At 46.1% G+C, this 9952-nt stretch overlaps 1 long non-coding RNA gene across 1 annotated transcript; it reads right to left on the bottom strand.

The window, feature by feature from the left end:
- Window positions 1-7584: 7584 nt before the first annotated feature.
- LOC123162118 (uncharacterized) lies at window positions 7585-8159 on the bottom strand. Its single transcript, XR_006481049.1, has 2 exons — window positions 8019-8159; window positions 7585-7763 (listed from the first exon to the last, which is right to left on the bottom strand). It is a non-coding gene; the product is annotated as an uncharacterized lncRNA (long non-coding RNA).
- Between the last annotated feature and the right edge of the window lie 1793 nt (window positions 8160-9952).

The following is a 9952-nucleotide window of genomic DNA, read 5'->3' on the forward strand; positions in this document are numbered from 1 at the left end:
ACTGTGCACCGTTGCGAAAGTTCGTCGTTTCGAAGCACCACGTGATGATCGGGTGTGATAGATTCTAACGTTCACATACAATGGGTGTAAGCCAGATTTACACAGCGAAACACTTAGGTTGACTTGACGAGCCTAGCATGTACAGACATGGCCTCGGAATACAAGAGACCGAAAGGTCGAGCATGAGTCGAATGGTAGATACGATCAACATGAAGATGTTCACCGATGATGACTAGTCTGTCTCACGTGATGATAGGACACGGCCTAGTTGACTCGGATCATGTAATCACTTAGATGACTAGAGGGATGTCTATCTGAGTGGGAGTTCATAAGATGAACTTAATTCCTGAACATAGTCAAAAGGTTTTTGCAAATTATGTCGTAGCTCGCGCTTAGTTCTACTGTTTTAGATATGTTCCTAGAGAAAATTTAGTTGAAAGTTGATGGTAGCAATTATGCGAACTGGGTCCGTAAACTGAGGATTGTCCTCGTTGCTTCGTAGAAGGCTTATGTCCTTAATGCACCACTCGGTGTGCTGAACCTCGAACGTCGTCTGTGGATGTTGCAAACATTTGACACACACGTTTTGATAACTACGTGATAGTTCACTTAAATGGTTTAGGGTTGAGGCACCAAAGACGATTTCGAAACGTCGCGGAACATATGAGATGTTTCGAGGGCTGAAATTGGGATTTCAGGCTCGTGCCCATGTCAAGAGGTATGAGACCTCCGACGAGTTTCTCAGCCTACAAACTAAGGGAGAAAAGCTCAATCGTTGAGCTTGTACTCAAATTGTCTGGGTACAACAATCACTTGAATCGAGTGGGAGTTAATCTTCCAAATGAGATAGTGATGTTTCTCCAAAGTCATTGCACCAAGCTGCTAGAGCTTCGTGATGAACTATAACATACCAGGGATAGATATGATGATCCTTGAAGTATTCGCGATGTTTGACACCGTGAAAGTAGAAAGTTGGCCGGCACCGGAAGGGGTAGGCCACGGTCAACAACTGCTTCTTCTCATGTTTTTTACACTCTTTAAAGTTCTCTCTCGGTGCCGTTCTAGGAAGTTTACCGGCACCGAGAGAGGGGGTAGGCCACGGTCAACAACTGCTTGTTCTCATGTTTTTTAGTTTACACTCTTTAAAGTTGAGTTTTGAAGAAATCTAACCCAAATAGCACATATATATATATATATATATATATATATATATATATAGGCTATTCTGTTACGCGTAACAGAATATTATTCTGTTACCCTTTTTGAACTGACGGTTTCAGGTGGTTGTACTGATGTTTTCGAAGCGGTTGAACTGATGCTTTCAGTTGTGTTTAACAGATCGTCTTCTTTAGTTCAAAAACTTTTTGTATTTTTTTTGTCGGAACGGGGCGTGTAATATATCGTTGGAAAGCTCTTGACAACCATATTTCAAGTATATTGAACGTTTTTGCAAAATCATTATGGTTTAAGAGCAGTTTTGAAAAAATCATTTTTTTCAAAGCCGAAAACGTGAATCGTATTTTGGACTCAATTTTCAAATGGTTTGTCGGAATTGAGCAAATAAGATGGCCTTGGAAATCTAGTGAATATCCGCATCTTCCATATATGTATTGTTTTTTCTAATTCTATATGATTTAAAAGTTATTTCAAAAACGGTGAAATTCTTGGTCAAACGTATTTTTACGATTTTTGCAAACGGTTTATCGGATTGACGCAAATGATACGGCGTTGGAAAGATATGGCAAATGCGCAACGTTTTTGTATAGAAATGTTTTTCTAGTTCCTTACGGTTTAAAAACGAATTCGAATACGGTCAAATTTGATTTTAAACGCGATTTTTTAAAAAAGTTTGTCGAAATATGGCAAATAATATACCGTTGGATAGCTATCGAAAATGCGAAAGTTAGTCATGTTGAACATTTTCTCTACTTTGCAACCTTTTAAGAGTAATTTTGAATACGGCATGACGGATCCTGTTGTTTTCTTGTCTGAAAAACAGAGTAGTCGTACTGATATATGTGTATGTTTGTACTGAGCTATTTTTTGTAGAGTAATTTTGAATGGTTCCGAAAAGGGGTACTTGTACTGATGCTTGCATGGGTTTGTACTAAGCGTGTTTTCACTAACTAGACTTTGCTCTATTTTTTGGGTAATATTTTTCTCGTAAGTTTTCGACGGTTTACTGTATCGTCGTCCCTGTACTTGTATGATTTGTATCATCGAACTGAATGACATTTTATTCAAAAAGAAATGTGTTTGTTTTGTTTCTTTTTTTTAACTCAACATTTTTTTGACAACGTTGTTCTGAACTTCTCTCATTTTACGACTTGTACTGAGGTACTTACTAAGCAGGATTTTCATGGGGTTTCTTTTTTTGCTTGAACTTTACAATTCGAATTTCTGCCATTTTTTTATTCCGAATGGACCACCGTTTTTAACTTGTACTGAGGTACTTACTACGCTCGAACTGGGGTGGCTGTCCCGTGTCTCGGCGAGGAAGAAGACAAAGCTCGGGGGCGAGGCTGGATTCGGCCTGGTCGGTAGGATGCCACGCAAGGCAGGGGTGAACACATCAATGGACACATCTACTACACAACGATGTGCATCTGTACTATCCATAACAAAAAACTAATCTAGTACGTCGTGTTGAACTTATAACTTTTTTAGCTATGAACTTGTTGTATTTTTACAATGCCAAAGCTAGCAAATAGTACAAGATTCACCCAACAAGGGGCTAATTACATAGAGCAGCTGCACTAATACAACGGTCAGATCGGTAACTAGTAGCTAGTAGCCGTGGTTACCAACACACATACACATATATTTATAAAAAGGTAATGTACAAGTTCATGTACAGTAACGCTACAAGTTCAAAAAGAAACCTGAGATAATCCTCACATATTAGTTTTTCTGTAAAAAAAGAAAAACCGATTAGACATACGGTCAATGAGTAGTTTTCGTTCAAACTTGGCCACCTAAATCCATCAGCAATTGAGCCAACCCACCTAAATCCAGCAGCAATTGAGCCAACCGGGAAGGAGCCACCATTGAAGTACTTGGGGGATGAAGAAACAGAATCATCTGGATTCCATGTGTAAATCTTGGGAGCTCCTAGCCATTTGATCAAACACAACCAACGCCTAGTACTGTCAGCACCACATCTGCAGCTGCAGGAATGCCACCAACTAAACGGGCTCTGGTGGTGCTGTTGAACGGCCTAGGTGGCCAAGTTTGAACGAAACCTGTAAGATGAACCCAAGGGGAGCTCCTTCACCTGCAAGATGAACAGAAAATGCACATTAAGGTGACCTGAAGAACCACCAGATGTTGAACTGAATATACACAAGATAAGGAGATGAACGTCCAGGGGGAGGTGGGGAATAGCTAGCACCTCCCGAGCTGCAGCATAGAATGGCTTAGCGCTATGTTGTAGAACGGCTTAGCGCATGTGCACAGTACCATCAATGTTGATCTTGTTGAGTCCAGATTTTTGAACCTTTGCAATAGTAATACATGTACTGGGCAGTACATGCTTCTGTTGTTGAGCAGCTGACCTACAGAAACAAACACACTCCTGGGTGGACACACAAAATCATGATAAAAATAGTGGCAGCAAGAAGCAATCAGAAGTGAATATGTAGTAGTACTATAATGGAATATTAGTCAAAATTGAAGTTTAGATAACTATGGCACACACATCATACAATAATTTTGAACTTACATAATCCTGAAACAGGAACTTCATTTTTTTAAGTTTAGCAATTCTGAATGCACTAGCAATGTAATTGAATTTTTTAGACCATAGTAATTGAACTTCAAGCACATTTCTTTATAAAACATTTGTTTTTTCCATTTTGCACAATAATTATGTCCTTGTCAGTATGACTCATCAGAATTGTAGACGGCATCCTTGTCAGTACGAGTCATCAGTACTAGTGCTCTTTTTCCAAAGAAAATGTGTTAAAATAGAAACATTTTTCCTATATGGATGTTACTTTTAATGTAAACCTTTCTTACCATGGAAATTAATGTAACAATAAGCAATGAGAGATGCCTTCACAGGTGAACATACAGTTGCGAGATCACGAGTAACATGAAGTAAATTTTTCACTAAAATTTTGTGAAACAAATACATTAAGAAACTTAGTGCAGAAACAAAAATTTAAGATAATGGTGCCGGCCATGCGACCAGAGATGTCGCGTGAGCCTGGAAATTAAGCTAATGGCCCACCGTTGCGCTCATTAGTTCAGGGGTTAATTTGCACGAGGCTTATGGCCTCGACAGCGAATTATTTTTGGGCAGTGACTTGACCTTGGACTGGGCGATGATGAGTTGGACTTGTTACACTACTAGCACTTGCTTCGTGGTAACAAACCACCATCTTTTTTTCTCCATTGGGAATCTTTTGACGACCATTTGTCCCTCAATCAAAGAAGATCAGTTGTTTTGCCCTCCCAGTACACAAGAAATCAAAAAGGGAGCTGACTTTTGCAGAGTACTTAGTACATACTCAACTATTCACATCATGCAGAGTTAAGCAACTACAGAAAAAGAAAGTGCAGATTAATCAAAAGCTGACAGAAGTTGAAGCAGAATTTCAACAAACAACAAATCGAACCACTACGACGTTGTGAACCTCCAGAAAATTAGCATATGAACCGAGGAACAAAATCTCACAGGACAAAATGAGCTAGCTAAAGCATCATTGTGCGGAATGATACATGTCTACTACCATGTGGGAGAACAAGCCGAACTGTCCAAAATTAAATCAAACACCCTCGAATTAAATCAAACACCATGTGGAATGATACATGTCTACTACCATGTGTTGAACTTACAACTTTTTCAATCATGAACCTTTAGTGCTACCAATTTTTCTTTTGCACTTACACCCTCTCCGAGTCTGAACTGATGCAATTATGTTTGAATAAGTTAATTGCTTTCCCCCTCCTGATATAACTTAATTGGTTTTTCTAAATAAGTTAACAATAAACATGATCATAAGAACCTCATTTTCAGTTAAACAGATACATGTTCAGACACCTAAAAAAATCTAAGAAAATAGAAATCAAACACCCTCGAATTCCATGACTAATAGCACTACTAAAATCACCAAGGGTGTTGCAGATTGGCAAGCTCACCTAAGATCAATGGAAGCAGCATCAGTACTTGCCCTACATTCCTCACAAACCAATAGAAGTGGACACAAAATCAGCTCACCTGCTTCACCAGAAGTAAGAAAAAAACAAAAATTCAACTACGAGGACGAACTTGCACTGCCATGGGCGAGCGGGCAGGGCACCGAGACCAGCAATGGTACCAGCAGGCAGCAGAAGCCGGTGGAGCTACGGGGCTCGCCCTCCCATCATTAGTCCGCCAGCGCGAGAGGGGGAATGGCAGCAGGTCACAAAGAGGCCGGCTGCCTGGCTCGTTGTCATTGTACTGAGGCACGCGCGCCTGTCGAACTGCTAGAGGCGGTGCAGACGGTGCCACCCAAACGGCGAGCAGGACCTCCCCACAAATGTTTTCGAGGGCCAAAGGCGGAGGAGGCCCACCCCGACGAGTCTCGCCACCCAACCACGCCGGCCGGATCCACGCTGTCAGACCCGCGGGAGGAACATGTAGGGTGGCTACCGGGGGATGGCGGTTGGGGGCGGGAGCCGGGGAGGATGGGGGCTGGCTGGTGAGGAGGAGGAGGCGCGGCGGCGCAGGGAGGAGGGGGAGCGGCGACACGGGGAGGACGGGGCGCGGCGGCGCGGGGAGGAGGGGGCGCGGCGGCGCCGAGAGGAGGGGGGCATGGCGGTGCGGAGAGGAAGGGGGCACGGCGGCACAGAGAGGAGGGGGCACGACAGCGGGGATGAGGTACCGCGGTGGCGCGGGGACGAGAGGGCCATGGCAGTGTGGCGGCGAATCGGTCGGGAGGTGGGAGTGCGGTTAGTGGGGAGGCGGGGCGAATCGGTCGGGAGCTCTTTTTTCAGATCGGGCCCTTATAGACGCGATGGTAACAGAATATTATTCTGTTACCGGTAACAAAATAGTCCAGTCCTATATATATAGACGGTCTATTCTGCTAATATTAGCAGAATAACTATTCTGCACACCACTTCCGCACTGCACGCTGAACGCAAGTGCACGTCATTCTTTGAACCAAGTGTGCTGCAGTACTCACACGAGTGAACTTCTCGTCGAAAAAAACTGCACGTGTTATTTTTTCCGGTACTGTTTTCACTCTAATTTTTTAACCGTTTATCGAAATTAGGCATGTAATATACCGTTAAAAAGCTATGGATTAGGCGCAACTTCGACATGTTGAACACTTTTCAAGATTCCACACGGTTTAAGAGCAGTTTTGAAATTGGCGCGTCCCATGACGAGTGGCAGCGAGCGTTTTTTCGCGATTTATTCTAAACCGCTCGTCGGAACGAAGCAAACAATACGCCATTTGATAGATATCGTCAAGGCGCATCTTTTTCATATGTAAATTTTTCTCTAATTCGTTACGGTTTAAGAGCAGTTTCAAATTTACTTAATCGCGGAACTCTGTTTTTCAAAAATTTTGAAATTTTCGGTGCTGTTTTTGCTCCAGTTTTCTAACCATTTGTTGGAACGAGACGTATGATACGCCGTTGGAAAGCTACGGACAAGGCGCAACTTTCATATGTTTAAATGGTTTTGAGATTCCTTACGGTTTTTAGTTAATTTTGAAAATCGTGCGGCTGACTTCGAGAAGCAGCGGCTGTTTTTTCGTGAAATTTTTACGAACGGCTGGTCGCAATAATTCAAATCATACGCCGTTGGAAAGATATCGACAAGACGTAACTTTTTCATGTAGAACACTCTCTCTAATTCCTTATGGTTTAAGAGCAGTTTCGATTTTACGGAAAAGCAGACACTCTGTTCTTCGCGAGACCAAAATCGTCGTATTTACTGCATCGGACAGAAGAACGCATTGCTTTAGACAAAATAACGCACTGCATCAGATGGGCAAGCGCACTGCATGGTTTCTTTTTGTTTAGACGTATTTTTTCTCGGACGAGGAAAGAAGAACGCACTACTTCAGACGAAATACCGCACTTCATTAGATGGGCAAGTGCACTACATGGTTTCTTTTTGTTTAGACGTATTTTTTCTCGGATGGAGAAAGAAGAATGCACTGCTTCAGACAAAATACTGCACTTCATTAGATGGGCAAGTGTACTGCATGGTTTTTTTTGTGGGACGTAAATTTTCCCAAACGAGGTGGAGTGCACTGCTTCAGACGAAAAACCACACTGCATCGGACGAGCAAGCGCACTTCAAGATTTCTTTTGTCGGACGTAAAAAATTTCAAGAGTGTGCTACAAAGTCCTTCGGAGCGGACTTTTTTAAAGACCGGAGTGCACTGCATTTCTCTTTTTCTTTTTCTCTAACAGAGTTTTGATTTTCCTGTAGTGCATTCCATATATATTTTTGTTCTAAATGGATTGTAATGAAGAGTCCTTTCGTAGTGGACCCTTTTTTAGACCAAAGTGCATAGGATGGTCAAAAAAATGAGCCACAACACCACGTGAGATGAACAACATTTTTTCATGAAGAACCATCCATGCATATTAAAATGAATTTCTCAACAAATAATTAAACGCATTCCCAACAGCAACAAATCCCATAATAGTGAAGTGCACTCGCTGTGCGCCGAGCTGCACACACACAACATGTGAACCTTGTCTCGTATCCAAGGTAGATGTCGCCGGAGGAGAGGACTGCACGCGAGCCGTATTTTGCCCTGCACACTCGTGGCCCAACACAGCACACATAGATCAGATAACATAGCAAAAGTGACTGAAAAATAGCATGTATTAGGGCTGAACTAAACTGAATGCATCTAGCTGCCAAATCATGTGCGCACCGCCGATGAGCATAATACCAGCAGTCTTATCTTTTTGTGTGTGTTCTTTATTTTTTGCATCACAAAAAGTAGAGTGAACCGCAGTGGACAGAGCAGCGAACCTCTGCAAAAGACAGTGAAGCTTTTTCTTACCAAAGTAGACTGTTGCTTCATCCTTGCTCTGCAGTCCACACCGAAGAAAACCTCAGTGCACTGAACATTCCAATCCAAAAAGAAGAGGAAAGTGATATGAATGAGAGTAGTGAACTTTAGAAAAAAACACCAAACCACACGCTGATGGTTTTGCTCTCCGAAACCAGCTCGTCATCGCGTACTGCGTAGGCCCGTGGGCGGAGCTGCACACCGCTGTGGGGGCTGAACCCATGTTGTGGACTGCGCATGGGAGTTCCTACGTGTTGCGTGCCTGCACGTAGTTGACTGCATGCGGCCCCGTAGGAGAGGACGACGAGGAGGACCAGGGAGGCAGCCCCGCCACGCCACCACCATCGGAGAGGACGACAAAGACCAGGGAGGTAGCCCCACCACGCCACCACCGTCGGAGAGGACGACGAGGACCAGGGAGGCAGCTCCTGTACGAAACGATGCCCCGCCGAACCGCATGCACTCACCGAACACACTGAACGCCCTCGGTGGCTCGAACTACACGGCGGTGTTGTCCCCTCTCTGCAGTTCTGATCGAGCACAGGTGCAGGTTCTTATCGTCATTGCGGTCCCCTCTGGCCTCGCCCACATTTTTGATTGGAGCTTGTTGAGGTTCAATCAGCAAAAAGTATGGACTGCACCAGGGAACTAGGATGCTGGCAGCAGCCCGCATCTAGGCGTCCTCGACCCTCATCCTTGCCAGGACAAGTGCCATGGGGCGGCTGGGTAGTTGCTGGGATCCTCGCCGGAGGAGGAACTCGTGTCGTCGCCCTCCTCGCTTGTCGGTTGGCGGAGCACCGGAGCCATCTCCTATGGGCGTTCAGGGACCAAGTGGCGGCGCGTGGAAGAACCAAATCCGCTGGATCCAGCGTGCAAGGCTCCGTGGTTGACCGGGGCCAGCAACTGGGCGACTGGACGCTGCTCGATCCATCTCGAGCTTCTTGGGACGCCACCGTGAACACCAGCGTCGCCCCTTCTTTTGCCAGATCCGGGGAAGAGGATGGGGTCTGGCCATGTCGAGGAGGAAGTAGTGGCGGGGTTGGGAGGGAGGAGCTCCTCGAGGCAGCCGGCAGGAGGATTTTGAGGCCGGAGCACAACCGCCCACAGCGAGGGGAGGAAGCCAGGGCCTGCCAGCGATGGGCGGCCGCGGCCTGGCGACGCCCAGATCCAGTGGCGGGGCATGCAGGGGGACCGGTGAGCTCGGATCCATCACCACGGGGACAAGCAGAACTCGTATCCATCAGGCATGGGTGGGAGGTAGCCGGGGTTGGGGGCGCCGCCGTGGGGTGGGAGGTGGCCGAGGTTGGGGCGCTGCTGCGGGGTGGGAGGTGGCCGGGGTTGGGGCCGCCGCCGTGGGGTGGGAGGTGGTCGGGGCTGGGGCGCCGCTGCGGGGTGGGAGGTGGTCGGGGTTGGGGCGCCGCCGCGGGGTGGGAGGTGGCCGGGGTTGGGGGTGCCGCCGTGGGGTGGGAGGTGGGGGCGCTGAACGCTGGGTAGGAGGTGGTTGGGGGCGGGCGGTACTGGTGGGCGGCGCTGGGGTTGGTGGAAGAAGGTGGAGGAAGATTTGTGGTCGTGCGGGAAGTGGGTTTGGTCGGGGGAGAAGTGGGTGGGGGTGGGGTGTTAGCAGAATAAGGGTTTGGTGTGCAGAATAAGACTCTTAAGGGTGTTATCATAATGGACTCACCTTATATATATAGGACAGAGCTATTCTGTTACCAGTAACAGAATATTATTCTGTTACCCTCAGCCCCTTACAGGGCGTGATCTGTTTCTCCGAACCGGTACGCCGAACATGAAAGGAAAAAAAATCCCTCACGCCAAATCTGGATCAGGTGAGCCGAACCCCGACCCAGAGCGCCACCATCTACCACCTTCCCCGACCGCCGCGCCCCAGACCATCTTCCCCCGGACGCCGCGCCTCCGGCCAC

Source organism: Triticum aestivum, chromosome 7B (assembly GCF_018294505.1).
Source record: "Triticum aestivum cultivar Chinese Spring chromosome 7B, IWGSC CS RefSeq v2.1, whole genome shotgun sequence".
Classification (NCBI taxonomy): domain Eukaryota; kingdom Viridiplantae; phylum Streptophyta; class Magnoliopsida; order Poales; family Poaceae; genus Triticum; species Triticum aestivum.